General features: G+C 37.4%; 1 non-coding gene across 1 annotated transcript; it reads left to right on the top strand.

The window, feature by feature from the left end:
- The first annotated feature begins 9347 nt into the window (after positions 1-9347).
- LOC112753918 (small nucleolar RNA R71) lies at positions 9348-9456 on the top strand. Its single transcript, XR_003178279.1, has one exon. It is a non-coding gene; the product is annotated as a small nucleolar RNA R71 (small nucleolar RNA).
- Positions 9457-17658: the final 8202 nt, after the last annotated feature.

Genomic DNA, 17658 nt, shown 5'->3' with positions numbered 1-17658 from the left:
AATTCTCCTCCACCTCTGAACCCCAGGGTTAGTGTGGATCCATTCTGATTGAGGGTGAAGCTCCTGCAGTCTATTCTCATTAAAGATCCTACTCAAAACACCACAGACAAGGTCGAATCTTCCGAATCAGAAAATGCTGTGCCTTTGGGTTCTAGCCTCTACCACAAAGACCCTAATCTCCCCATACCTCGCTGAACTGATGTCTCGAGAAGTCTCCAACAAAGTCGTGGATTAGCTGTCTAAGAGATGTATAATCAAGCTAGTGGTTCATCATTGTTCGATGAAAGTTGCACTCTGTACCCATGTAGAATGAGATAACCTTGTTCCAGTTCAACGCATTCATAATGATGAAGAACGAAGATACATCTTAGAATTGAGAATCAAACACGGATTGAAAAGAAACAGTAATACTTTTATTAATCCATAAAACTCAGCAAGGCTCCTCCCCTCAACCTAAGAGGTTTAGAAACTCATACTGATAGAGAATACAATATGAAAAATGTGTAAATTGTCTATCTTCTCCAAATAAGGTAAAAATTCTCAAATAAATACTAGACTAATGACTAAGGATTACATAAGAAGGGTAAAACAGTCTTTTAGTGCCAAAATCCACTTCTGGGGCCCACTTGGTGAGTTTTTGGACTGACCTTTGATGAGATCCATGTGCTAGGAGGCCTCTAGGGTGTTGAACGCTGGCTAGGGGTTCCTTTATGGGCGTTGGACGCTGGTCTCTTCTCCTTTGGGCATTGGACGCCGTAATACGGCAGGAGGCTGGTATTGGATGCCAGTTTTGGGCCTTCAATTCTGAAGCAAAGTATAAACTATTATATATTAATGGAAATCTCTAGATGTTAGCTTTTCATAGTCGTTGAGAATGCTCCATTTAGACTTCTGTAGCTCCAGAAAATCTCTTTCGAATGCAATGAGGTCAGATCTGGACAGCATCTGTAGTGCTTTCTCTGTCTCTGAATCAGACTTTTGCTCCAGCTGCTCAATTTCAGCCAGAAATTACCTGAAATTGCATAAAAACACACAAACTCAAAGTAGAATCCAAAAATATGATTTTTTCACTAAAACCTATAAAAACTTAATAAAACTTAGACAAAACATACTAAAAACTATATGAAAATGATGGCAAAAAGCGTATAAAATATCCGCTCATCAGAACACCAAACTTAAACTGTTGCTTGTCCTCAAGAAACTAAAAACAAAGTAGGATAAAAAGAAGAGTAAGATATAATAAATCTCAGAGTTTCCAATGAAACTCAGTTTCAATTAGATAAGAGGGACTTAGTAGCTTTTTGCTTCTGAATAGTTTTGGCATCTCACTATCTATTGAAACTCAGAAGTGTTGGTCTCTTTAGGAACTTAAAATCCAGATGATATTATTGTCTCTCCTTGTTCAGTTTTTTTTTACTCTTGATCACAGCTTTTAGAGTCTTGGCCGTAACACTAAGCACTTTGTTTTCCAGTATTACCACCGGATACATAAATGCCACAGACACTTTTACTGGGTGAACCCTTTCGGATTGTGATTCAGCTTTGCTAGAATCCCCAGATAGAGGTGTCCAGAGTTCTTAAGCACACTCTTTTTGCTTTGGACCACGACTTTAACTGCTCAGTCTCAAGTTTTTCACTTGAAACCCTTACACCACAAGCATATGGTTAAGGACAGCTTAGTTGAGCTGCTTAGGCCAAGATTTTATTCCATATAGGCCCTCCTAACCATTGATGCTCAAAGCCTTGGATCCTTTTACCCTTGCCTTTTGGTTTAAAGGGTTGTTAGCTTTTTGCTCTTGCCTTTTGGTTTAAAGAGCTATTGGCTTTTTCTGCTTTTTATTTTTTTCGCATATATATATATTATTTTTTTCTTTTGCAACATGTTTTTTCTTTTTCTTTTTGCTGCTTTTTCTTGCTTCAAGAATCAATTTTTGGATTTTTTAGATTACCAATAATACTTTTCCTTTTTCATCATTCTTTCAAGAACCAACATTCTTAATTTCAATTTCAAATATGCACTGTTTATTCATACCTTCAGAAAACTAAAGCAATGCCACCACATCAAAATAATTGAACTATTCTTATTATATAACTTGAAATTCATGTATCTCTAAATTCTTTTCAAATAAATTTTTTTTTTAAGTAATGGTAGGAGATATATGAAACATTTTATAGCTTAAAGACATAGATGGAAATGATCATGCAATAAGAACAAGAGAACAAATAATACAACATAACAAAAAATAGAAAAATAACATAAGAAAAAGGAGATTAAGGAAACGAAGCCACCTTTAATGGTGGCGGCTAGTACTCCTCCTCGAGGACCCAATGTAGTACTTAATCTCTTCAATGTCACTCCTTTGTATTTGTTGTTCTTTCCTCATAGCCCTTTGGTCTTCCCTTATTTTATTGAGGATGGTGGAATGCTTTTGATGCTTCAACCTCAATTGCTCCATATTATTGTTTAATTTTCCAAGAGAATTATGCAATTGGTCCCAATAGCTTTGAGGAGGGAAATGCATCCCTTGAGGTATCTCAGGGATCTCATGTTGAGGCGGCTGTACAGGCTCTTGCGCATGCTCTCTAGTTTGCTCCATCCTCTTCTTAGTGATAGGATTGTCCTCCTCAATGGAGATATCTCCCTCTATGATAAATCCAGCTGAATTGCATAGATGACAGATGAGGTGTGGGAATGTCAACCTTGCTTTGGTGGAAGGCTTCTCAGCTATCTTGTACATTTCTTGAGGGATCACCTCATGTACTTCCACCTCACTTCCAATCATAATGAAGTGGATCATAATGGCTCTTTCAATAGTTACTTCTGACCAGTTGCTAGTAGGAATGATAGAGCATTGGAGGAATTCCAACCATCCTCTAGCCATGGGCTTGAGGTCAAGCCTTCTTAGTTGAATGGGCTTGCCTTGGGAATCCCTTTTCCACTGTGCTCCTTCCACACAGATTTCTGAGAGCACTTGATCCAGTCTCTGATCAAAGTTGACTCTTCTAGTGTAAAGATGTGGGTCTCCTTGCATCAAGGGCAAGTTGAACGCCAACCTCACACTTTCTGAGCTAAAATCTAAGATTCTTCTTCGGACCATGGTGCTCCAATTCTTGAGATTTAGGTTCACACTAATGTCATGGTTTTTCGTGACCCATGCATTAGCATAGAACTCTTGCACCATTAAGATTCCATCCTTTTGGATGGGATTGGTTAGCACTTCCCAATCTCTTCTCTGGACCTCTCTTTGGATTTCCGGATACTCATTCTTCTTGAGCTTAAAAGGGACCTCAGAGATCACCTTTTTCTCTGCCACTACTTCATAGAAGTTGTCTTGGTAGGCTTTGGTGATGAATCTTTCCATCTTCCAAGATTTGGAGGTGGCGGCTACTACCTTTCCTTTCCTCTTTCTAGAGGGTTCTCCAACCTTGGGTTCTATAAGTGGGAATGGAAAGCAAAAAGCAATGCTTTTCCAACACCAAAATTAAAAGCTTTGCTTGTCTTCAAGCAAAAATAAAGAAAAAAGAAGAATGGAGAAGAAGAAGAAGAAAATAGAAGAAGATGGAGGGAGAGAGCAATTTGGCCAAGGGCTTTGATGTGTATGAGAGGTGTGTGTATGAAGGGTTAGTAAGAGGGGTATTTATAGGAGTGGGCTAGGGTTGGGTTCGGTCATGGGTGGGGTAAATGGGAGGAAAATTTGATGTTGAAGTGGGTGGAGGTTGCTGGGAGTTATGATGGTTTTGGGAAAGTGATATGGATGTGATTGGGCTAGGGTTTATAGGAAAGAGTGTATGGGGAAGTGTGAAAATAAGTGGGGTAGGTGAAGATGCTATGGGACCCACTGGACCTGAGAAGCTAGGGAATTCAGATTCCTGCCCTCTGCATGGACGTTGAACGCCTAGCACTATGCCCATAGCTAGCGTTCAACGCCAACAATTCTGCCATTATGGGCGTTGAACACCCAACCAGTGCTTCCTGGCTGGCGTTCAATGCTAGCAAGACACTCCATCTAGAGTGTTTTGTTTTCATTGCTGAACCTTTTTGTCTCTGTTCTGACTGCTGCACATGATCATGAACCTAAATAAATAAGTTAAAGAAAAACAAAATTAAGGAATTAAAAAAAATAAAAATAATTAATTAGGGTTAGGTTGCCTCCCAACAAGTGCTCCTTTAACGTCACTAGCTTGACGGTTAGCTCCTTACGGAGATTGATATGGGCTCAGAATTTCACCCTTTACAATGAACTTTCTTTCTGTCTTCTCATGAATGAGCTCCCCATGCTCTAGAGACAAGACACGACTCACTGTATGCGGTATGACTGGCTTCTTGGAGAAGACAACTCTCATGCCAGGTGAGAGGCCTTCAGTGGGACTTTCTTGTCCCTCCAGCCTTTTGGTACTTTCTTCCTAGTACCTTTGTTTTCAGTGCTTGTTAATGACTGCCCAACACCAAACTTAGAATTGATGTTTGGGGGTTTAGTAAAGCTCTGCACTGAAAGAGATGGTTGGAACACTAAGTGTTGCACAGTTATCTCTCTTTTTTTAGAGGGATAGTTCGGGTGAGGCATCCTGAACAAGATGTGATCCTCTCCTAGTTGTAGAATCAGTTCTCCTTTTGCTACATCAATAATAGCATTGGCAGTGGCTAGGAAAGGTCTTCTAAGGATAATGGATTCATCCTCATCTTCCCTAGTATCTAAGATAATGAAGTTTGCAGGGATGTAAAGGTTTTCAACCTTCACCAAGACATCCTCTACTAAGCCATATGCTTTCTTCATTGATTTGTTTGCCATCTCTAGTAAGATATTTACAGTTTTTACCTCAAAGATTCCCAGCTTCTCCATTACACAGCGTGGATGAGGTTTATACTTGACCCTATGATGAGCGGATATTTTATACGCTTTTTGGGGATAATTTCATATAGTTTAGAGTATGTTTTAGTTAGTTTTTAGTCTATTTCTAGTAGTTTTTAGGAAAAATTCATATTTCTGGACTTTACTATGAGTTGTGTGTTTTTCTGTAATTTCAGGTATTTTTCTGGCTGAAATTGAAGGAGCTGAGCAAAAATCTGATTCAGGCTGAAAAAGGACTGCTAATGCTGTTGGATTCTGACCTCCCTGCACTCAAATTGGATTTTCTGGAGCTACAAAACTCGAAATGGCATGCTTCCAATTGCGTTGGAAAGTAGACATCCAGGGCTTTCCAGCAATATATAATAGTCCATACTTTGCATAAGGATAGACGACGTAAACTGGCGTTCAACGCCAGTTCTCTGCCCAATTCTGGCGTCCAGCGCCAGAAAAGGATCAAAAACTGGAGTTGAACGCCCAAACTGGCATAAAAACTGGCATTCAACTCCACAAATGGCCTCCGCACGTGAATTGCTTAAAGTCTCAGCCCCAGCACACACCAAGTGGGCCCCAGCACACCAAGTGGGCCCCAGAAGTGGATCTCTGCATCATCCATCATAGTCCACTCATATTTTGTAACCCTAGGCTACTAGTTTAGTATTTAAACAACTTTTAGAGACTTATTTTGTATCTCATGACATTTCAGATCTAGACTTTGTATTCTCTGACGGCATGAGTCTCTAAACCCCATTGTTGGGGGTGAGGAGCTCTGCTGTGTCTCGATGAATTAATGCAAGTATTTCTGTTTTCCATTCAAACACGCTTGTTCCTATCTAAGATGTTCATTCGCGCTTAACTGTGATGGAGGTGATGATCCGTGACATTCATCACCTTCCTCAAACCATGAACGCGTGCCTGACAACCACCTCCGTTCTATATACGATTGAATGAGTATCTCTTAGATTCCTTAATCAGAATATTCGTGGTATAAGCTAGAACTGATGGCAGCATTCATGAGAATCCGGAAAGTCTAAACCTTGTCTGTGGTATTCCGAGTAGGATTCAAGGATTGAATGACTGTGACGAGCTTCAAACTCCTGAAGGCTGGGCATTAGTGACAGACGCAAAAGGATAGTAAATCCTATTCCAACCGGATCGAGAACCAACCGGTGATTAGCCGTGCTGTGACAGAGCACGTGAGCGTAGTTTTCACTGGAATGATGGAAGGTAGCCATTGACAACGGTGATCCACCAACACACAGCTTGCCATAGGGGGACGTGCGTGCGTGAACAAGAAGACAGAGGAAAGCAGAGATTCAGAAGACAAAGCATCTCCAAAACTCCAACATATTCTCCATTACTGCACAACAAGTAACTTTTAATTTATGCTCTACTGGTTACTCACAATTCAATTGATAAACATAATTGACTTCCTGACTAAGATTTACAAGATAACCATAGATTGCTTCAAACCAACAATCTCCGTGGGATTCGACCCTTACTCACGTAAGGTATTACTTGGACGACCCAGTGCACTTGCTGGTTAGTGGTACGAGTTGTGAAAAGTGTGATTCACAATTCGTGCACCACCCTAGGTCACACAAAGCCTTCTCAAAGGTCATGGTGCCTATGGTGCAAGGAACTAGGAAGCGTCCAGGATCTAGAAGGTTCTAAGGTAGCTTCTGTTGAACCAAAGTATTGAGTTCTTTAGAAAGCACTGGAGGTTCTTCCTCCAAAGGCTTTGTACCAAATATCTTGGCATTCAACTTCATGAGAGCTCCTAGGTACTAAGCAACTTGCTCTTCCTTAGTGTCTTCATCCTCATCAGAGGATGAGTATTCACCAGAACTTATTGATAAACCACTATTTTATGGTTTATCTTGTGCTCAATTGAGTGGTTTTTATCAATTTTTTGCACACTTATTCATACTAATTACATAGTTTTACATTTTCCTTCCTAAATTCTGTGCTATGATTGAAAACATGCTTCTTTGTCCTTAAATTTGCTAATTTTAATCCTCTCCTATTACCATTCGATGCCTTGATATGTGTGTTAAGTGATTTCAGGTTTATAGGGCAGGAATGGCTTAGAGGGTGGAAAGGAAGCATGCAAAAGTGGAAGGAATACAAGAAGTTGAAGGAATTGCTAAGTTGTCCAGCCTGACATCTTCGTACTTAACTGACCATAACATGAGCTACAGAGGTCCAAATGAGACGGTTCTAGTTGCGTTGGAAAGCTAACATCCGGGCTTTCAAAATGATATATAATTTGCCATAGTGGCCGTACAGATAGGCAATGCGCATGCGTACTTGACGCGCACGCATTGTTCTGAAGAAAATCCAGCAACCTCTACGTAACAGAATTCACCCCCAACGATTTCTGGGCAATTTTTGACCCAGTTTTCGGCCCAGAAAACACATATTAGAGGCTACTGAGTGGGGGTATCCTTTCATTCATTCATTCACATAATTTTAGGTTTAGATGTAGTTTCTGGAGAGAGAGACTCTCTACTCTCTCTTAGGTTTTAGGAATTAGGATTTCTTCTTCCCAATTCCAGGTTCAATGTTCCTTTAATTTAGTTCTTTTCTACTTTTATCTATCCTAGAATTTTGGTTTATTTCTTTCCCTTTGTTGAATACTTTATGTTGACAATTGGTTTATGAACTCCATGTTATATTTGATTTTCTATTTAATACACTTTGAGGTATTTCAGATTTATGATTGTTTCTTCTATTTATGTTATTGATGCTTTCAATTTAAGCTAGATTTTTCCCCTCTTGTCTTTGGTTGAGTAATTAGAGACACTTGAGTTATCAAACTCCTTGTTGATTGAAAATTAGAATTTGCTGATTGATTTGGATCCCTCTAAAGCTAGTCTTTCCATAGGAGTTGACTAGGACCTGAGGAATCAAATTGATTAGTCCACTTGACTTTCCTTTATTTAGTAAGGGTTCACAAAGTGGGAGAAACGAACAATTCTTATCACAATTGATAAGGATAACTAGGATAGGACGTCCAGTTCTCATACCTTGCAAGGGTTTTCATGATTATTAATTTACTTTCTTGCCAATTTATTTCCTTGTTCCCTATTTCAAAAACCCAAAAGATACTTTTCTATAACCAATAATAAATCATACTTTCCTGAAATTCCTTGAGAGACGACCCGAGGTTTAAATGCTTCGGTTATCAATTTTATTGGGTTTGCTTTAGTGACAACCAAAAGTTTTGTACAAAAGGATTCTCTGTTGGTTTAGAAACTATACTAGCAACGAGACTTTATCTGTAAAATTCTTTATCTTCAAAAGCCCGTTCATCACTTATGCACTGGAGGAGTGCATGCAAGGGAACCTCTATCGTCTCTATATGAGCCTTGGCTTCCTTTACTTCTTGGATATGGATAACTTCAGTAGGTAATGAACATTTGGAGGTGTGCCATTACTGGCGTTTAACGCCAGTTTTTTTCCAAGTTGGGCGTTGAACGCCCAGGAGGGACCTCTTTCCTGGCATTCAACGCTAGGTTCTCTACCATTGAGGGCATTGAATGCCCAGTGAGGGATTCCTCCCTGATGTTTAGTGCTAGGCTCTTGGCCAGTTTGGGCATTGGACACCTAGTGAGGTCTTCCTTACTGGCATTTTGCGCCAGACTCTTGGCCAATTTGGGCATTGAACGCCCAGTGAGGTCTTCCTCACTGGCATTCAACGCCATCCTATTCTCTCCAGATTTTGTTTCATCCTCTATGGTGATGGTCTTGTACTCTTCTCTTGGGTTTACTTCAGTGTTACTAGGAAGAGTGTGAAGAGGAGTCTTAGGGATTCTCTTGCTCAGTTGACCAACTTGTATCTTCAAATTTCTAATGGAAGATCTTGTCTCAGTTATGAAACTATGAGTGGTCTTAAGAGGCTGGAGACTAGAATGGTTAAGTCAGAAAGGCTCTGCTTAGGAGTCTCTCTATTCCCCTGAGAAGATGGGAATTGTGGCTTGTTGTTGAACCTATTCTGGGTTCTTCCACCTTGATTGTTATTGACACCTTGCTGAGGTTTCTGTTGGTCCTTCCATGAGAGGTTAGGATGATTCCTCCATAAAGGGTTATAGGTGTTTCTATAGAGTTTTCCCATGTAATTTACCTCCTCCATGGTGGGTAGATCAGGATCATAAGCTTCTACTTCAGAGGAAGCTTCCTGAGTGCTGCCAACTGCAGCTTGCATTCCAGTCAAATGCTGAGAGATCATATTAACCTGCTGTGTCAAGATCTTGTTCTGAGCCAAGATGGCATTCAGAGTGTCAATTTCAAGAACTCCTTTCTTCTGAGAGATCCCATTGTTCACAGGATTTCTCTCAGAGGTGTACATGAATTGGTTATTTGCAACCATCTCAATGAGTTCTCTTACTTCTGTAGGAATTTTCTTCAAGTGAAGTGATCCACCTGCAGAGCTGTCCAATGATATTTTGGACATCTCAGACAGACCATCATAGAAAATTTCTAGGATAGACCATTCTGAAAGCATGTCAGGAGGACACCTCTTGATAAGTTGCTTGTATCTTTCCCAAGCTTCTTAGAGGGATTCACCTTCTTTTTGTCTGAAGATTTGAACTTTCACTCTGATTTTGCTCATCTTTTGAGGAGGAAAGAATTTGGCCAAGAAAGCATTGACCAGCTTTTCTCAGGAGTCTAGGCTCTCTTTTGGTTGAGAATCCAACCATATTTTAGCTCTGTCTCTAACAGCAAAGGGAAAGAGCATAAGTCTGTAGACCTCAGGATCCACTCCATTAGTCTTAACAGTGTCATAGATTTGCAAGAATTCAGATAGGAATTGATGTGGATCTTCTAGTGGAAGTCCAAGAAACTTGTAATTCCGTTGCAGAAGAGAGACTAACTGAGGCTTAAGCTTAAAATTGTTAGCTCCAATGGCAGGTACAGAGATGCTTCTGCCATAAAAATCAGAGGTAGGCATGGTGAAGTCACCAAGAACCTTTCTTGCCTCTCCTTCATGATTAGGCTCAGCTACCATGTCTTCACCTTCCTATTTAAAATTTTCTGAAAGGTTTCTTCCGGAGTGTTGTGCTTTAACTTGTTATAAGCTCCTCCTTAAAGTCCTCTCAGGTTCAAGATCAAGATTAAAGAGAGGTTCTTTATCGCTGTTCCTGGTCATAAACAAGAAAAAGAAACCAAGAAAAGAGGAGAATGGGAGCTCTATGTTCAAGAACAGAGAACTCCCTATGAGATGTGAAGAAGAAAGGAAAGAAGAATGAAGATAGAAGAAGGAGAAGAAGAATTCGAATAAAGAGAGGAGAAGAATTCGAAAATTAGAAGTAAAAAGAGAAACAAGAATTAAAATATTTTTTCTTTTTATTTTATTTATTTATTTAATTCAAAAATAGAAGCTAATTAATTAAAAAGATTTGAAAATTAAATGATAAATTTTCAAAAATAGAAGAGAGAGATAGAAGAGAATTTTCAAAAATAGGAGAGAGAAGAATTAGTTAAGAAGTTTTAAAAAAGAAGAAAGAGAAAATAAGTAACTAATAAGAAAGATTTGAAAACAAGATAAGATAGAAGATTAGAAAAGATTTGATTTCGAAAATATTTGAAAAAGTCAACAAGATAAGATAAGAATTGAAAAGTAATTTTAAAATTTAAAAGAAGATAAGATAGAGAAGATAAGATAAGTTAGGTAAGAAAGATAAGGTAAGGAAGTTAAGAGAAGATAAGTTTTAAATTGAAAAGATTTGAAATCAAAATAAAAAATTTAGTTTCTAATTTAAAAAGATTTGAAATTTAAATTTTAAAAGAAAGATAAGATAAGAAAGAATCGAATTTTAAAAGAAAAGATTTGAATAGAAGTTGAAGAAGATAAGATTTGAAATTTGATTTTTGAAAAAGATTTGATTTTGAAATTTGAAATTTGAAATTTGAAATTTGAAATTTTGAAATTGAATTTTAAATTTTGAATTTGAAATAAGATAAGATTAGATTTTGAAAATTGAATTTTAAACTTTTGAATTTTGAATTTGAAACAATATAAGATAAAAGTTTGAAAAAGATATGATTTTTGAAAAGATTTGATTTTGAAATTTGAAACTATAATAAGATAAGATAATAATTTTTGAAATTAAAATTTGAAAAATTGGTTGTAATATTCGAAAATTGCAATTAAAGATAAGAAAAGATATTTTATTTTTTTGATTGTTTAATTTAATGAAGAAAGAGAAAAACAACAAAAAGACACCAAACTTAAAATTTTTAGATCTAAGAACACCTAGTGTGCAAAAATTAGAAGGAAAAACACAAGGGGACACCAAATTAAAAATTTTAAGATCAAAACAAAAAGAAAAAGAAGAACACTTTGAAGATCAAGAAGAACACCAAGAACAAAACTCAAAGAATTCAAGGAAAATAAGAACATGCAAAGGACACCCAAACTTCAAATTTTTGAAAACTAAAGACACACTTTTCGAAAATTTAAAAGAAAAGACATAAGAAGACACCAAACTTAAAGATTGACACAAGATTCAAACAAAAGACACTATTTTTGAAAATTTTTAGAAAAAGACTCAAAGAAATTCGGACAAGAACAAGAACAAAAACAAAAGATTCCAACCAAAAACAAAGATTAATAAAGAAAAGAAAAGGTTTCTGAAATTTTTTTTTGAAAAAAAAGAAGAAGAAAATAAAAGACCCAAACAAAATTAAAAACAATACCTAACCTAATCAACAAGATAATCCGTCAATTATCCAAACTCGAACAATTCCCAGCAATGGCGCCAAAAACTTGGTGGCACAAATTCCCACACTTCGTACAACTGAACCAGCAAGTGCACTAGGTCGTCCAAGTAATACCTGAGTGAGTCAGGGTTGATCCCACGAGGATTGTGGTTTGAAGCAAGCTATGGTTATCTTGTAGATCTTAGTCAGGTGGATAGAAGAAGTAGATATGTTGTTTAAAGCGCATAAAATTGGAATAAGATGGAATTACAATGTTTGATTATAACCAGTAATAAGAAGATGGTTAAGGCTTGGAGATGCTTTATTTTTCTGGATAACTCTGGTTTCACTGTCTTTTTCAACTATGAATGATTTCTTCTATGGCAGGCTGTATGTGATTAACACCGATTGAGAGGTCGCCAATGCTCCTCCAGATCTGAATCCCAGTGTTATTGTGGATCCATTCTGACTGAGGGTGAAGCTTCTGTAGCCCATTCTCCTTAATGATCCTACTTAAAATGCCACAGACAAGGTTGAATCTTCCGAATCAGAGAATGCTGTGCCTTTGGATTCAAGCCTCTACCACAAAGACCCTAATCTCCCCATACTTTGGCTGAACTGATGTATCGAGAAGTCCCCAACGAAGTCGTGGATTAGCCGTCTAAGAGATGTATAATCAAGCTAGTGGTTCATCATTGTCCGATGAAACACGCACTTTGAACCCATGTAGAATGAGATAACCATGTTCTAGTTCAACGCATTCATAATGATGAAGAACGAAGATACATCTTAGAATCGAGAATCAAACACGGATTGGAAAGAAACAGTATTACTTTTATTAATCCATAAAACTCAACAGGGCTCCTTCCCTCAAACTAGGTGGTTTAGAAACTCATACTGATAGAGAATACAATATGAAAAACGTGCAAAGTGTCTATCTTCTCTGAATAATGTAAAAATTCTCAATAAATACTAGACTAATGACTAAGGACTACATAAGAAGGGTAAAACAGTCTTTTAGTGCCAAAATCCACTTTTGAGGCCCACTTGGTGAGTGTTTGGGCTGATTTTTGATGCAATCCACGTGCTAGGAGGCCTCTAGGGCATTGAACTCTGGCTAGGGGGTCCTTTATGGGCGTTGGACACTGGTCTCTTCTCTTTTGGTTGCCAGTTTTGGGCCTTCAATCTGAAGCAAAGTATGGACTATTATACATTGCTTGAAAGCTCTGGATGTTAGTTTTCCATAGCTGTTGAGAACGCTTCATTTGGACTTCTGTAGCTCTAGAAAAGCTCTTTTAAATGCAACGAGGTCAGATCCGGACAGCATCTGCAGTGCTTTCTCTGCCTCTGAATTAGTCTTTTGCTCCAGCTCCTCAATTTTAGCCAGGAATTACCTGAAATTGCATAAAAACACAGAATCTCAAAGTAAAATCCGAAAATATAAATTTTGCATTAAAACCTATAAAAAAATTAATAAAACTTAGACAAAATATACTAAAAACTATATGAAAATGATGGCAAAAAGCGTATAAAACTTTTGTTTATCAGGCAGCAGTAGGGTGTAGACGAGGCCCAATTTCAACCTACAAGGGGAGAGTGTTAGAGGAAGCAGCACTACCAACAATGTTAGCTTCAGACTCAGAGTTAGTGATAAGAACAGGTGTAGTTTGCAATGAATTAGATATAGTATTGGTATTAGTGGAAGGTGTATCATGAATGTCTATGCAGGGTGGTTTGAAGATGTAAGTGCTTGGTGGTGTGATTTTCGTGGTTGCTGGTTTTGGGTTAGGGGAATAGGGGTGTGGGGTGAACAGTGATGGAAAGGGAAATTCAAGTTCATTGAAGATGACATTTCTGGCTATATAGTTTTTGCCTAATGGAAAAAGACACTTGTACTGCTTGTGGTCAGGGCTGTAACCTATGAAGATGCATTTAGTGGATCGATGGTTCAGTTTATGTTTGTTGTATGGTGTCAGCCAAGAAAAACAGGCACAACCGAAGGCTTTTAGGGAGCTGTAGTATGGCACAATATTGAATAGGATCTCTAGAGGAGATTTAAGGTTTAAGGTTGGGGTTGGAAGTCTATTGATGAGATAGGTTAGGTCAGGACAGCTTCATCCCAGAAAGAAAGGGGTAGAGAGGCTTGTAATAGGAGGGTGAGGGAAGTTTCCATCAAGTGTTTATGCTTTCTCTCCACACAACCATTTTGTTGATGTGTGAGAAGATAGGTAAGTCTGTGTTGTATTTCTTGATCTCGAAGGTATTGATTGAAGGTGTATGACATGTATTCTCCATTACCAGTTTAGACGGCCTTGATTTGTTGGCAAATTTTGTTTTCAATGCGAAATTTGTATTGGCAAAAGACTTTGATGGTTTGGATTTTGGTGTGTAGCAGAAAGGTGCAGGTGTATCTGCTGTATGTATCAAAAAAGGAAGCATAATATCTAAATCCGAATTTGCTGGGTTGTGTCGAGGGTCCCTAGAGGTCAGAGAAGACTAACTCAAGAGGTATTGTGTATTGAGTTTGGGACTGTAGGAAAGGCAGCTGGTGGATTTTGTTTATGGTGCAGGGTTTGCAAAATGCAAGGGTGCTGGTGGTATGAGAGAATAGAATGTTGTATTTGGTGAGTATGGTCTTAGTTATTCTTAGGGAAAGGTGGCAGAGTCTTTTGTGCCATAGGTCAAGAGGGTTATTGGTGCTAGCTGTGGCAGTAGGTTTGATTGTAGTGGTGGTGGTGTTAGTTGTGACACTGGGTTTGGAAGTTTGGGTTGTAAGTGATTTGTTGTTGACTTTGGTACGTTGGCTAGGATCACAGTTGGTTGTAATTGGAATGGGTAGTGCACTTGGAGTGTTGTGGGAATTCTTGGGAACATCATCTGAAGTGCAATTTTTGATTAATGCAGTAAATCTATTTGTAGATGCAAATTTAGAACAGGTAACTTCATTAGTACCAGGATGAGCAACATAATTTGTAGTCATATGAGCAGGCTTGTGTGAAGTATTATCATCAATTGCAAATGGTACACTTACATCAATGTTGGGGAGGGTAACATAATTTACAAACTTATCAGTAATTTTATTTGAAGTAATACCGTGAACTGGCACAGGTACATTAGTGCAGGAATTGGCAAAATAATTTGCAACTACATCAACAATTTTATTATTTGAAGTGATAATATTAAGTGCATTAGGTGGCATAATTACATCAGAGTGCACTATTTTATTACACAAGCTAACATTTTTGCCTATAACATTGATTTTGTTACACACACTATTTGTACTGCTATAGTCATTCTTAGCATTTCTACTACTACAATTAGACAATTTTCCTAGAACTTGGTTCTCAACATGTCTTGACTCTTCTTTTTCTTTTTCTTTTTCCTTTTCTTTTCCTTTTTCCATACTGCTACTATTTGCTACTCTTTCTTTTTCACTTTGTGCTTTGCTGATCAAGATTGTAGTGTTTGCATTTATTTTCTTTAACTAATCAGCATTGCAAGCCTGTAAAGCTTGGGCTTTAATTGTCTTCTAGATTGGTCTTGGAATCTGATGGGTTGGAACCGAATTCCAACACCTAAAACTCACCGGCAAGTGTACTGGGTCGCATCAAGTAGTAAAACTCACTTAGAGTGAGGTCGATCCCACAGGGATTGATGGATCAAGCAACTTTAGTGGGTGATTAGTTTAGTCAAGCTAACATTGAAGTGAAATTTGATGAAATGTAGCCAATAGAAAGTAAATTGAGAAGAATTGTAAATGACAGAATGTAAATAGGCAGAAAACTTAAAGAGCAAGAAATGTAAATTGCAGTGAATGTAAAGGGATTTGGGAGCAAGAAATTTAAAGCATTAAATAAAAACTTAGGACAATTGCAGGAATTATAAATTGACAAAAGCTTAAACGACAAGAAAGGTAAATTGCATAAAATGTAAAGAGGGGGTGCTGGAAATTAAAGAAAGTAATAGATCAAGCAACTGGAAATTTAAATTGCAGGAAGAATAAAGGTAATTGGGTGCTGAGATTCAAAAATCAAATAAGAAAGTGTAAATAGAAATCAAATAGAGAAGTAAAAGATGCAGTACTTTGCAAGCGATCTAACCAGAAAATGGAAATTGCTTGAAGAAGCAAAACAGCCAGAGAACTCAACTCAATTGCAAAATCTAAAAAGACAAGTGAATATCTCAGGGGATCAATGAGACTAGAAAACAAGTCTAGATCTCAATTCCTTTCTTGATCCAACAGGAAGCAATTTGTAGAAGAAAGAAAGATGAAAGCAGTAAATGAAAACTCAGATTCAATTCTCAATTCACTAAGATTATGCAGAAGAAGAGATTTCAAATCAAGATTTGAAACAGAATTCCTTCAAATCTCAATCCAAAATTCAGAAATAGAAAGTAGAATTTCAGAAGTAAAAGCAAAGAGAAGAGAGCTCTCTATTCTACTTGCTCTCTATTGGAGCCAGCCTCCTTATGAATTGAAACAGATGCCTTTTTATAGGCTTAAAATGAAAAATAAAATTGAAATTCTAAACAAAATAAAATTCCTAAGCTAATTGATCCTTGTGCCTTTGAGTGATGATAATGGGCTTAGCTTGCTTTGGATTTGAGGAAGAGTGGATTTGGATGACCTTAGTTCAATTGGTGAAGAATTGAATTTAAAATGAAATTTTAATTGAATTTTTAGCCCATGGGTGTTGCTCCCAGGACAAGGCTCGGTTCATGGGGAGAGTTGAGCTTTGGTGCTTGTTTCCTTGGCCCTTTTGGTGCGTGACAAGGCTTGGCAAGACAAGGGAGAGCGCTCGGTTCATGGCATGAGTGTAGCTTCCTCTTCTTTTAATGAGGTCCCAGCTTCGAACCTTGGTGGAATCCTTTGGGAACCAATTCCTTGCATTTTCATGAGGAGAGGGCATGACAAAGCTCTTACCAAGAGCTCTAAGCTCTAAGCTCTAAGCTTTTAAAAGCGTGGCCTAAGACTCCAAAGTGTGCTCCAACTTCAAAGTGTGCCCCAAAGCTCTTTTTTTCTCCTTTTTAGCTTATTTTGTACTTCTTTGTTTCTTTTTCTTCTTATTTTCCACAAGATTTATAAAATTAAAAGATCAAAGAAATATAATATTTAAGCACAAATCATCAATTTCTTGTATGAAAAATCATAGAAAAACATGACATGGTGACATGTCATCACAACACCAAACTTAAACCTTGCTTGTCCCTAAGCAAGAAAAGAATCATGCAATTAAGATTGACAATCCAAGGTAAGAAGAATAGCAAGTTAATGTTCATGGTAGGCTAGTTTCTTATGCATGCTATAATCACAAAAGAAATATAAATAATTGATGCTTCTATCTAGCTCAATTTATGAAATCATTTCCTTATACTTCTTCCTTGAAGCAGGTTTTTGATTTTCTTATTAGCTTCTCCTTTTGGGTGCTTTGCCCCATGAGTTGATAACAAAGCTACGACTCTAAATGCTTTGTTTTCAAGTATTACCACTTGATACATAAGCAACACAAGCATTTAATTAGAGGACTTCATTAAGCTCATTTGTTTCTTTTCTTAACTTTCTAATCATTGATGCTCAGAGCCTTGAGCTTTGAGGGAGTGCCTTTTTTGCACTTTGAGCCTAACCTTGACTTCTAAGTGTTTTATTTTCAAACTTTTTGTTTGATACATAAACACCACAAGTACTTAACAAATAAATTGTCATTGGTACTCAAAGCCTTCATCTTTCTCATTCTTTCCCTTTTGCTTTTCTTAATTTACAATTGCTTCTTCAAGGTTTTCATGATTTTAAAAGATTTCACAAAATGTCCTAGACGAAAACTTCAATTAAATAAAATCCAATTTAATTGAGCAAAAATTAATCATACTAGCTTTCCAATACTTGTATGCACATGCTAAACTCTTCTTTAATTCCTTGTTTGTTTATGATTATGATGTTTTATTGCTTTTGAACTCACAAAACTCAAATTGGTAGTCATAATGCTACAGCAACATGTTACAAATCACGATTCAAGCTATGCTTTATCCATACACACATGTAAACAAAGAAGATGAAGACAATCATGCAATTTAAGTGCTGGAAACAAATGAGAAGAAAAGGAACTCT

The sequence above is a fragment of the Arachis hypogaea genome, chromosome 15 (genome assembly GCF_003086295.3).
Source record: "Arachis hypogaea cultivar Tifrunner chromosome 15, arahy.Tifrunner.gnm2.J5K5, whole genome shotgun sequence".
Taxonomy (NCBI): Eukaryota; Viridiplantae; Streptophyta; class Magnoliopsida; order Fabales; family Fabaceae; genus Arachis; species Arachis hypogaea.
Note: the sequence above shows the minus strand (reverse complement) of the source record. Positions and strands in the feature narration are given on the sequence as shown.